This window comes from Manacus vitellinus, unplaced genomic scaffold (assembly GCF_001715985.3).
Source record: "Manacus vitellinus isolate BGI_N305 unplaced genomic scaffold, ASM171598v3 scaffold_26_pilon, whole genome shotgun sequence".
NCBI classification, from domain to species: Eukaryota; Metazoa; Chordata; class Aves; order Passeriformes; family Pipridae; genus Manacus; species Manacus vitellinus.
In genome coordinates, this window is record NW_021939960.1 from 6,587,084 (window position 1) to 6,600,614 (window position 13,531).

Genomic DNA, 13,531 nt, shown 5'->3' on the forward strand with positions numbered 1-13,531 from the left:
TGGGAACCTCTCCCAGCAGCTGCTGTTTTCCCTGGAAGCCCAATTGTAGTGCCAAACTCTCCAGACCAATGTCCACACTCACGTCCCACTGCGGCTCCAGTTCCTGGCTGATTCATCTCTTGTGTCCATCTTGAACGGAGAATGAGCTGTCCCAAAGCTTCAGGCAGGGAAATTGCTCCCTCAAATATAAATGCACAGTTTCATCCAGTTCTTAAGCCTCCTTTGAAAAAAATGACTCTGAGCATCTCTGGCTATCAAGCTTTCATTTGCATCCCTTTCCACATTCATTTGAGCCATTTGTATTTTTTTCTTACAACACAGGAAAAAAAAAAGGGGGGGGAAAAAAGTGACAGACACATCGACTGAGAGTGAATGGGATTTTTTTTCCACCCTCTGGATCAATAGTCTCTACTTTCCTCCTCCAGCTCTTCACATCCTCAGTTCTCCATCTCTCTCTTGCTGTAAATACCCTTTACAACGGATGGACTCAGAAAATGTGCTGAGGAACACGCAGAGCCGTGGATAAACCAACAGACACACTCAGATCACATTGGCTGGGCTAAGAAAGCATCTAAAAATGATGCAGATTATTAAAGGTCCTTCCCAGAATGATAAGCTGTTCAGGATGGAGGCTGTTTCACAGCCAAGAGCTGCTGAGGATGCTGGGGATGCTGGAGCCAGAAGCAGGACCGAGCAGCAGCCACCACCTTGAGTATGAGCCCTGGGACATCAAGGGGACACAGTTTCCTTCTGACCTCCCTGCCTCCCCCAAGGACCAGTCTCTGGATTTGAGTGACTGCGATGTGCACAAATTTTCTGCTGGTCTGTTTTTTCAATAACAGCCATGACAAGTACCCTGCAAGTAAAGGACCTCATTTCAGCTGCTCCCAAAGTCAGCAGGAACAGACCTGAAAAAAATACAATGGCATCTCTGGTGATTTAAGTGGAATGAAAAAAGCAAAAGTACCAACACACTCGCATTCGACTGGGAGCACGAGAGGACCAAGTTGCTCTCATTTCACATTGTATTTCTATTTTTTTCCCACTGGCACTCAGTTTAAAGTCTGGGGGTTGCAATGTAATTAGTGGGTGACACACAGCTAGTGTGGGATAAAGACAAATCTGCTTTTGTGTTCAATTTATATCTTGCCCAATGCAAGAGTGGGAAAAACACAAGAGGATTCGGCCAGCATAAAGGAGGTGCTCCACGAAATACAAATGTGCTTTCTGAATTCAAAGGTAGAAAAATGCAGGGAAGTGAGTGAGATTTCTCGAGTTTAGTAAGATCACAAAGAACCTGAGACCTTCATGAATAGTCCCTTAATCAGTAAAGTCCCTAAATCATGAATAGTCCCTAAATGAGTAAAAGAAGTCTATAAACAAAATGCACTTCTTGATTTGCCTTGGTCACGCTGCTCGAGTGCAACAAAGGGAGATAATTTTAGTCCTTTCTCAAGACACTACCTACATGTTTTCTTGAGAGCTCATCCAATCATCCTGATTAAGAGGTGCATAGTTGGGTCTCTCAGAGCTGTAGGGGAGAGAATCAGGAGAGATGAACCCACACTCTGCGCTACTTGACATCGCCTGTGTTCGAGAGGTCAGCTACATTTCCAAAGCAGAACATCTTGAAGGAGAGATGCAGATCTCTCCAGCCCACTTCAAAGCCTGATGAGGACAGGGACAGGTACTGCCTCCTGGGACAGACTGCTATGGAAATAGGGATGTCAAGAGGGTCCTACAGCATTAACTTACTCGAGAGAAAGCTAAAACCTCACACTGCTAAATGTCACCACTGTGCCAAAGCCTTTGTGTCGCTCGGCTGTGAGAGTAGGAGAGGTGCTGGTTGCTGCCTTGGCTGTGGGGCACTATTTTAGACTTCAATTAATTTGTATAAACTGGAAAGAAAAAAAAAAACAACAACCCAGAAGAAAGGAAAAAGACAGAAAATCCACACTGCAACAGCTTAATAAAGCAAACTGGGGAGGAACTGTAGCATTTTCTCTGTAAACTGAGGAATGTTCCACACTTCAGCTTTAAAGTTCAGACCCCCAGAGAGATTGTTAGATTTTAATTGGTACCTTAATCAACATTTATTAGTGCTAACCAAAGCTCCTCATGGATTTAAAATTCAACCCAATTGTCAACTACTAATTACTTTAAGTAGACAAGCTGTTATTTTACCAGCTATATTAATGATACTTTTCAGCATATGCGAAATATTACAAAAAGCTTCAGAAAATTTGATACTGAAATGTATTTCAACAGATTTTATTTTTTTTTTTTTGTCATGATGTTACTTGTCTTTCAGACATCTATTACCCTCTTCTACCTCCACCTCACCTGGCAGAAATGCAAAACCAGAATTGGGGCCAGTGTATTTTTCAATAGGAGAATGATTTGTTCTTTCCATTTGTTTGGGTTTTTTTTTTTTAAATTAACTCTCCTTTGAATCCTTGTGCAGTGTGTGCCTCATGCATCAGGCTGAAGGCTGCAGTTGCTGGCTGGTTTATAACAAAGTCTCTGTCTTAAATCTTCAGTATCATCCTGGAGATGGAGCTGGTTTATTAATTACCCTGCACTCTCGCTCTGAGGAGTGTGTGCTCGCCTGTCACCCAGCTGCTGGTTGCATCCTCATTTTTTTCCCCACAAAAAGCCAGAGGGTGGGGGCACTGCAGCTTTGCCCACCCACCCTCTGGCCCCAGGATGGGACCTGGCTCAGACATCAGCAGCAAAAGGGGAGCTCATGGGGAACTCCTCCATGCTGGTGCTCAGACACTGTGTTGCCACAGTCCATGTGGAAAACCGGAGTCTGACAGGCACCACGTGAGGCAAACAGACCCACATTTTCCTCTGTCATGATCCACCTACCAAGAGAGTGTGGGAAGGAAGAACGCAAGCACCGCTTGATTTAACTGTTTACTGCTCTTCACAGTCATAAATCTTTGCTTATTTTACTCCCATGCTTGTGTCTTTGGCTTTATTTTACTCATGAAACAGACTGTTTTAATTAGGCTCCTGAAAGTGAGTGATTTCATATCTATGTAGGCAAAAACCTTCCATTTTGATTACCAGGGGCAAAATGACTCAGTATTGCCAGAACAAGAAAAGCTGGGGGATAACTGACAGTCACCATGGTTTGATTTTTTTTTTTTAATGTTGTCTGTGAGTGAATCCACATATAACAGTCTCATTCATGACAACAACTATCCCCAGCAGGAACCAAAGAATTCTGGATCAAAAAGGACATGTTAGAGAACCAAGGATCTGGGTATTACCTCACAAAATCAGCTGCTGTGATTTGTTTACATGGTGATACAGCCCTCAGACACATGCAGTTCTATGCTCTCCTTAAGGCTGTGGGGGCTGCCCCTCCCACAACCACCCCGGGCTGCAAAACCCACGCAGCAGGAGCAGGAGTGTCAGATGTGCTGAGCACTTGCAGTTGTGCCCAACAGCACAGCAAAGAGGATGGTTTTCTGGGTGGACAAGGACATCATTAGCTACACTCAACAGAAAGCATCAGCCTGCACCATGGGAAGCCCTGAGCCATGGAGACATTTTCTTTGGATGAATGTCCACCACGTGAGCTCCCATGGCTTGTGCAACTCTTGGTGGGAAAGGAGAAACAGAAGAGGACAGATAGAAAATAACTGCAAAATCTGGATCAGGATTACTCAGATGTCAGGACCATTAGGCACTGTATGAACATTTATTAAATTATTTAGAGGGCTGACAAGCAGCAGAACTGGAGAACCCCAAATATATTGTGATAGGAGATGGGCAATATCCCTTTGGCGAAAACAAGGAGGAACCAAAATACCAGCAGATAGTGAGAACTGAAGTCCAACTGCACTGGTAAATTATGTAAAGCTTATTTCCAACCTGTCATTTGAAGCTGAAGTATTATTTCCCCTCCAGTAGAATATAGCTGCTGGGGAGGGTGAGAGGGAAATGGTGACAAAGATCTGCGTGTTCAAAGGGAAAATCAAGAACATTATTCACTGAGTTTTTGTTCAACCAAAAATATTGCCCTAAATAGTGCAATGGATAACTAGATCTGAGGAGAAAGGCAGAGGCCAGCAAACTGACAGCATACAAATTGACTTTATTCTTTTTTGCAAACAAAATTGGGTAAATTGAATTAATTTACCTTGTAGCTCACTGTACCAATCACAGGAAATGAAGAAGGAAGATTTCCTGAAGGAGGAAAGGGGGAAGATTTGCAGCTTTCAGATTAATGATGACAAGATGGAGGGTCATCACTGCTGCTCTGTCACTTTTTCTATCGCCCTTCACCAGGTACAGGAAGGTGGGAACCAATCTGTGCCAAAATCCTTCAGTTGTATATTCCACTTATCCTTCTTAAATCAGTGGCAGGAGGCCCTAGGTCAGCTGAAGAGAGATGTACAAGTCCCAAAATCATCATCTTCATCAAACATAATCCTAGAGAGAATTTGCATTGTTTTGGTTTTTTTTTTTTTTTTGTTTGGGATTGGGTTCTTTTGGTTACTGGTTTACTCTTTCATTTTTCTAAATAAACATTTATCCTTCAGTTTTATCAAGTGAAACAGCTGAATATCCATGATATACATGGCATTTCCAGTGCACAGAGGTAAATCTTAAAACTTTCTCATTTGCCCATTCTTCAGCCTGTTTTTTCCAGGATTCCTGAATTTCACAGCTTTTCTTTCTCTTTGGGGTCTGGAATCAGCAGAACCATTCAGGTTTGAGATTGTTGGCCAAATATCAGGAAAGCAGGAATTTTCCTCTTAAGAATAGTTACAATGAAGTAGTTTCTCTGGCATTTAGGGAGGTAATGAGGAGGTCTGAGGTCCCTGGGGATTTCGATACTTAGGTATTACCCTTGTGTACAGTTGGGAACAATAAGCTTTATATAAATCACTTATGGATGAATCATACCTTTTGCTATTACTTGTGATAAATCTGAAAATACTTTAGGCCACAGGATTGTAACTATGAATAGAGTTGAGCTTAAATGATCCTTCAGGTATCCAGTCAAACTCAGGAATGACACCATTATTCAGTGCTCTGACATCTTTGCCAACCCATCATGAGCAAGACGCCCATTTGAGTTGTTCTGCATCAGATGTTGTTTTTTATGTACAAATGTTTTCTCCAAAGAGGGAAGTTTATGAATGGGAAAGCTGGTGGAATGTTTTTGCCATAGATATGATGGATTTTTTTTGTCTGTGTGCAATTTATTTCCATCTGTTCTGTATCTGACTAACTCCTGTGGAGTATGTGATTAACTCAACTTCTCGAGATCATTAGCTGCTCTGCATTTCCATTGTAGCTCATCAGCGTGGGACCACACACAGGCTTGAAAATGTTACACGTTGGTTACTCTCAATACCCTAATCCACACTGCCTGGTTATTCTCTGTGTGGTGACCGTGGATCTAAAGAGAGAAGCCAGGAATGCAGCAGGCACAAAATGCTAATGAAAACAGACTTTAAGCAGATCCTCATTCTGATCTCAATGCTAGGGCTAAATTAAGCCCTTTGGAAGAGTTCATGGCTGGTGTTATGCAGCTGGAGACAGATCCAGAGGCATCCAGCCAGCACAGAGAGGAGAGGACCACTGCACTGCCCATTGCCACTCCGTACTGAGGGAGTCCTGCTTTTCACCAAGTTGCAGGTACTTGCACCTTGTAGATCTCCAAGTACAGCACAGACTGCAAACAGTGCATGCTGTCACCCTGAGCCTTGTAGTAACATGCATTTTCTTCTGATATAAATATCTACCAATACAAAACCCGAAACACCTTCAGAGCATCAAGCAGCCAGAGCTCAAGTACAAGTCTTTTGCATTATCCTCTGTGTTGTCTTTTAAGGGGTTTTCCCATAGTAAGGCCAGCAAATGGATGTGTCAGTAACAGATGCTCACATGTCCTTGCCATGCAATTAATTGAGCTCCAGTCTCATTGACATTAATGGCTGCAGGGCAGCAGTATCATGGGGACAGGAACTAGACCAGTGACTTGGGATCATCCATCAGCTCCATCTGATAATTTATCTTCACGCTTGTCTGCTCTCTTTCTTCACCTAAGCAATGGTACCTGCAGTCCCCCATTCCCAGACCCCATCCAAAGTCAGAATAAAAATGGGACTTCTGCAGAGGTCTGAAATACAGAGATTTGGCTGATTCCAGCTCCTGTGGCTGAGGTCAGGAAAACCTACTGAGTTATTTAATCAGTGATGGATTGGGCAGGATGCACCTGTATTCCAGGCTTTTCTTTGTTTTTTTTTTCCCCCCCCGAATGACACCCATTTGGTGTCCTGCTCGTGCTGATGTTTGGATCAGGCTCACACACACATCACTGCCCCAGCTCCCTGAGGTTGAGCTGCTTGTGACTGCCATCCATCCCCCTGCCCCCACACAGCTTTGCCTGTGGGTGCCCTGGCTTCAAGCTTTGCCTCCGTGACTCATAGCTGATCACACACTTCGGCTGTGTGACCTCTGTGACTGACAACAACATCTCACATCATCGTAACCTTTCTTTGAAATGTTTGGGTTTGATATTCAACGCTTTTGAAAAGGTCTCCCTGAGGCAGAGGAAAGGTTCTCCTCAGTCTCTCTGAGCACCCACAGCTCCTGGAGTTGAACAGGGGAGGTCTTTGGGATGAGATTAGAGCAATTCACACAACCTCATTCTGTTCCCTTGGAGAAGATGTACAGAATGTGTACTCACCTCTAGCTGGATAGAAGAGGTACAGGGTATACCGTGAGACAACATTCAGGGGGGTTTGCAGCCGTTTCTCAGGGTGCTTTAAAGAGAAAAATATTTGTTGGGTTTTGGTATCCTGTCTTTGATTATCCACTGAGCTAATAACGGGATATAATATCCTATCACCTGGATCTACACAGATATTTGCATACTGCCCCTGATTATGAGGCAATGGGAAGGTCACTTCACCCAGCTGATGACAGTCCTTCTGTGTGTCAGGGCAGTGGGGTTTGTGTCACACTGTCTGGTGCTGTGAGGGCATCCTGCTGGATTGTAGGATTCAACCACACCTCATGCAATGTGAGGGCATCTAGTGCCACCCATCCACGTCACCAGCCTCTCTCCAAGGGTGACAGCTGTGTCACACCGTATCACACTGTCAGGGCTGTTGGAGATTGCAGCCACCAGAAATAAAACGTGACAGGCAAACCTGCCTGAGTTAAAACTGGCAACGAGGAAAGGTCAAGCTCCTGTTCAAACACACTGTTAGAGCTCCAGATCCACACACAGGCTTTGGCACTTGGCCCTGTTCCTATTTATCCAGGATCTGTGCTCCCATACAAGGATGCACTTAATCAAGCTAAAGATTGGCACTGATACCCTGCAGTACAGGTCCCCTCAAAAATTTCCAGAAGAGCTGAATTCCCTTGTGGGCTGCAGTTTTCCAGCTTCCACATTTTTCCCTGTAACAGTTACTGGCTCCAAAATCAATGGTTATTTTCTTCCATCACTCACAAACACAAACCTCTCCTGCCCCATTGGATCTAAGGAATGGTATTTACCTGATAACCACGAGATACTTGACACAGAAATCTGGAGAGCTGTGCAAAAATAGGGTTTAATTAGATGGTAATTTATGTAGTGGGGGGGGGAAAAAGCCTTTGGATTTTTCATCAGACACACCCTGTGGACGTCAAACGCGAGTGCCTTTGCCAAATGCCCCCTTTGCCATCCCAACATGATGCACCTTCCCCTTTCCTGCTCTGTCTTCTGCAGATTGCTGTATCCTGGAATGCAGTACTGTGCTTATTAACAATTGAAATTATCCACTGGGTGGTTAAAAAAATGCTAATTCTGGCTACTGAGTGCGATAACCAGTAATTTTGTAAAGTACATTTAGTCAAATAAGATTTTTTGGCAGCCAAATGTTGTTGTAGCAGAATGTGCTTTCCTGATTGACATATGCTAACAATACTGCCTCCCCATTTGGGGGGGGGGATAATTTACTTTCCATTTCCATTGGAAATGAGGTGAAACAGAATGTGGTAGATTGTTAAAATGCAGCTCTGTGGTTTAATAGATTTGCTCAAAACCACGAATCAAACATTGCGCTGCACCCTCAGTCATCTCCGTCATCACTTCCAGGAAACCAGCAAGGACACACCTCCTCCTGAGATAGTTTTCTGCTCCTTTGGGGCATTTCTCCAAGAGCATCTGCACTGAGAACCCTCCCCAGCAGAACATGGAAAGGCTGCAACCATCTCACAACATTCCCCAGGTGTGTCACAGGGAAATGAAGTATGAGAGAAGCTTAGTCAGACCAGGTGAGGTTTTACCAGCTCTCCATCATCCACACTTTTCTCCATTTTAATTGCCCTTCCTACAACTCTGAAGAGGAAGGGAGAAAAAATTGCTCTGAGCATCCCAGCTCACTATTAGAAGGGGCCTTGTCTCCAGAGAGGTTGCAGTGACAGAGACCAAGGATTCGGCTCTGCTGTCACCTCATTTATCAGGCAACAAGGGAACAACTCTTATCTCTGCCACAAAACCTAGGGTTAAAATTATCCCTAAATCTTAGCTGCCCCTGATGTCCACTCCAGAGGCCTTGCTCCTCCTGGCAGGGCATCCAGGCTGCTGCTCCATGGGAACTGTGCTGCTGCTGTGACTGGGTCTAGGGGATTTTTTTTACCTATTTAGAAAAAAGGCACGAGGGAAAACACAAGACACATTTTCAAAAATCTTTTATGAATCTCGATAATGGAACATTTTCTCATCAAATTTTTTTCAATTAAATTATCATGAGTAGTTCTCTTTCTTGGCTGTTTTTATCACAAATACTTCCAGTGTTGAATTTGCTACTCTGTCTCCAGAAGAGCCTTTAGCCTAACTTTTTACTTTTAACCACTTAAGTGCTTCAAGGCCTCACTCATCAGCCTCTCCAAAACCATGTGCTGATGGACCATGGGAACAGTCAGCTGTAGGTGGCTCAGGTGATGGAGTTTTGCTGGGAGCAAAGGTTGTCCATAAATGCCTGTAACGGGTGTAATATTTGTAAATTTTCCCCTCCTCCTCTTCAGATACATCTAAGACAAAAGTCTGGGCTTGTAGGAGGGATGGAAAAACCTCTTCTTCCAAAGTGGTCTTCGAGTCTGTGTTTCTCCAAAAGTCAGCTTGGAGCACAAAAGAATAAATCTCCACTAAATTTCTGATTTACTGGACTTGTTTAAGCCCTCTGGGGAGTCCCTGTGAGAAGTTCTGTGCTCACTGTCTCCATCACGGTTGGAGTGAGCTGATGGCTACTTTCAGTGGTAACCCAGGGAAACCACACAGTCAAATAATTTGAGGGACAGCTTGACTAAAGTGAATCACGTCAGCATGAAGCTTGGCAGAGCCAGGGGAGCAGTTTTCTGTACATAAGATTTAGGAAGACTCGCAAACCTGAGAACTGAGTTCTGCTTTTGGGTCCCTTGGTTTTTCTGGTCCCTTCCCCCATGTCTCTCCTACGTTCCTGTTTGAATGGAAGATGAAAACTCACATCTTGCTGAATTCTCTGGTCTCGTGCAATGTCTGATTTTTTTGAGTTGACTATGAGGCTGATAGCTGCATTTTTTTCCCTTCCAGGAGTTTGACTTAATTTCCATAAATTTCCATTTCCCATGAGCTTATGAAGCCCCATACCCAGCTCTGCTCTGTCTCCTGTGTCCTGAAAAACCCTGCATAATTTTAATGATTCATATTTCATTTTAAAATCACCTTTGGCAATAGAGGGCTAAGAGAAAGCTGGTACTAATAGTGCATCATTAGAGAGCCAGGAAGGCTCCGTGCCTGGGTAGGGCAGGACCCCCACGGCCACTAAGATAGGGCAGCTGGAGAAAAATTATTCAAGTCTCTGACTGTCACTGCTCAGGCAGTGCTGGAAGGGAAGGTTGCTGTTCTGTATGAGATAAAACACAATTTGGTCCTGAGGACTAATCCCATCCCACAGATGCTGCCAGACTGGTGCTTGAACGGCATTTAGGATTGCACTGATTACAGGAGTGATAGCAGCATGGAAGTGGGTTAGTGTTTCATTCTGTCCTGCCAGTGGCAAACATTGTAGTATTGGATTTTCTTCTTTATTTTTTTTAATGAGGATTTAGCACTCAGTCATGGGGTTTGCAGTGTTGGGGTTTTTTTTAGACTAGAGAGCAGCCAGTGCTAAGCCTTCACATGCACAGCTTTGGGCTTCTACACTGAGCTCATTCTGCACAGCCATGCCCATCATGGTGCTGGGCAGAGACCATGGGACTGGTGGGTTCACACTGATGCAAACACATCAGTTTGGAGGGGGAGCAGAATCAGACTGAACTGTGCTTGGATAGGGCAAAGACGAGGCCAGACCCCTCTCTACCTGTGCATCCAAACAACCCTGAACACAGAATTAGTGTAGATCCAGCATCACACAGACTGTCCTTTCCATGGCGAGCCAACCTAAAGCCTGAGACTTTCAGGTCAAACATGAGCCTGCACACTGCCTAAATCCTCCTTCCTGGGGCCAAAGTGATCTGTAAACATCCGTAAGGACCCAAAGGCTCCCATGGGTGTTCACTGACAGCTGTGGCCACCTTAGTCCACTGATGTTAGGAGACACTGTAAAAAATCCCATTAAACACCTCCACAAGTCTTCCTGCTCCCGAGCTTTTGCAAATGTAGTCCTGAGATCCCAGACCAGCTTCTCTTGAGCAAGTGGGAAATTTTCCCCTGACTTTGAAGAGTTGTTTGAGGTACCAGCTCCAGCAGTGTGCAAAGTCACCTAAAATGAAGTGTTGCTGCATTGATGTGCACAGTGTGCTGGGGTCTGGGCTCATGCAGCCCAGCAAGCAGCTCAGCAGAAAAACATGAAATACAAGGGGTTTGCAGGAGCAGAATTGGCTTTTCTAGTCTTTATGGCCCTCAGGAGTTTGTGTTTGTAAATAATTCTTTCAACAAATTAAAGCATTCTGCTACTGGGGAAAATATTGATTTTTTTTTTTTTTTAACTATATGAGAGTTTTGGTACAAATCAAGACAGGGTAAAAATCTTTAAATATAGTCTTTGATAGAAAGTATGCAATATTCACACTTTTACTGTAACAATTCATAAGAGGGAAAGTCAATGCTATTCTAGACAACTTCCCAAGCTCCTTAAAGATTTCTCAGTGCAATTATGGAATGAATCAAGGCTTTCAAGAAAGCTCAGGAAAGACTTTCTGAGTTCTGCAAAATTATATTAAACAAGACTAATTTATAGCTAGGGTAAAGTTTTTTGAATGAAAACCAATAAACTCTGAGTCTTGTGTAACAAAGCAAAGCATTTACAGAGTTAAGTGCTGCATTTTGCTGATGTGCAAACATTGCTCAGCAGTGAGAAAGAAAGGCATTTGGCAGCTGAAGCCACAGAAATAAGAATGAGAACTGCAGGGCTCATTTCTTAGTCTGACCTGGTAAGTCTGAGCAAGTTATTTTACCCCTGTGTGCACCAGCTCATCCCAGCTGCATCATGAAGGTTAAGTTAACCAAGAAGGTTCTTCACAAACACAAATTACTCTCTTATTTTGTACCAGCTGAGAAGTTGGTCCTTACTGCTTAATGGTCTGTCTTAGCCTGTGGACAGGACTCCAGAAGATAACTCTTCATTATAGGAAGGAGGCTGTGAGATCTTTTGGAAGCTTAGAAAACTGCTTTATATTTAACAAAAGAGGTCATTAACAGCTTGTAATAGTGGGGTGTATCTGGGAATTCACTCAGTCCAGAGGAGCTCTATTGTTAGAGGAGAGAAGATGTTCTCACCATGTGGGTTGCCAGAGACAAAACCCAGCTGGTACTTTTGCTTAACACATCGAGATCCAAAGCACAAAGCTGTAGGGACACTTCATCCGTCTAAAGAAAACTTTGGCAACAACAACACAGCCTGTCTCCACCTAAAGAGGGGTGGCATCTTCAAATTTATGGACAGAGAAACTGAAATGCTTCTGATTGCCAGTGCACCTGCTCCCACATGCTTATGTGCTTCTTCTTTCTTTCACAGATCCCCTGTAGCATCTTGGGGCTGTGGGTGGATTGTTTCTGTTCACCTCTGGCATTTCTGAATCCCTCCAGAGCAAAGAGAGCACAAATCTGCACTAGACACTGGGTGTACAGCAAATCTTGTCCACTCTGGAGATGGGCCAGCAGGGGTGGGTGGGTGGAGAGGGGCTGTCTCCATCCGAGCAGATGGAGCACTAGTCTGTAGATGAGGTTTTGCAGTCTGAGGAGGGTTCATGGTGTTGGCTTGCAGTGCAGGGTTGCTTCTGTGGTTTAGATCACTGAGGTGCAAGATAAGTGGCTTGGGGAAGAAGTCAGAATGCTCTGGAACCCTACCACCAGGCAAATTCCCTCTTGAGTTTGGTAGTTTTATCTTTCTGTCATTTTATCACTTTTAATACAATTGCTTTGACAGTAATTTGCAGCACAGTTTTATTCTCGCCAATATTTTGAAATTTCAAATATTTAAAGGGCTTCTGATTTGTCCCACACTCATCTGAGTGATGTGTTAAGTCTCCTTCTGAGCTGTACAGCAGAGAGGATGAGCCCCTGGGATCAGCAGAGCAGCTCACCATCCCACCATGGCAGCTTTGCCACAGATGTGTAGGCAAATCCTACACATGCCTGTATTTCCCTGGGCTGCCATTTGTCAAGGCCAGTTCCACTGAGGTTTCTAGACAGCCCAAAAGGCCCTCACAAAGCTTTCCTGCATTTGACATGAACAGTGACTTCTACTTGATTCAATCACTGTTTAATTTGATCCTCCATTTAATTTTATCAAAACCGTAGTAATCAAATAATTTGTACTAAAACCATTACAACTTCCACTTGTTTATTCTGATCAATTTTAATCCTCTAAGGAACAAGGTTTATTGGATAACTTAGTTACGAGATAACAAAATGCTGTCATTAAATCTACAAGGAAAGGACAGAACACAAAAAAAATGAAAGTTAAGAAGATCACAAGGAGTGCTCATAATGCAGCAAAAAAGACAATAACACACTGTTATTTAGAAGTCATGCTACACATGATGAAAGCTAAGCAGCATCCTGCTGTTTGTGAGATGGGAAGATCAATGGCATGTTTCAGTTGAGACATTTCAGGCAATGAACTGTGCTGAAAAGGGAAAAGAATGTAATTGTATGTGAATGAATTTGCCTTTTTTGAGTGTTGACCCACATGAAAGAACATGCGTCAGTGATGTTTGAGTTTTCCCTCTGCACAATAAACCCTCAAAAGCCAAAACCAGCTGAGTAAGAGGAAGGGAAAGATTTCCACTGCAGGCTGTTCCTCCATTGCTTTGAGAAATTAAAACACTAGAACCATAGAATCACAGAATCAGCTGGGTTGGAAAAGACCTCTGAGATCATCAAGTCCAACCCTTGATCCAACCCCGCTGTGGTTCCCAGACCATGGCACTGATGCCACATCCAGTCTTACTTGAAACACCTCCAGGGCTGGTGAATTCACCACCTCCCTGAGCAGCCCATTCCAATGTCTGATTACTCTCTTTGTAA

General features: G+C 43.8%; 1 protein-coding gene across 1 annotated transcript in view; it reads left to right on the forward strand.

Annotated features, from left to right (window-relative positions):
* Nucleotides 1–13,531, forward strand: part of NTSR1 (neurotensin receptor 1) — a 53,688-nt gene that overhangs the window by 24,314 nt on the left and 15,843 nt on the right. The gene's annotated exons all lie outside the window — the stretch shown is intronic.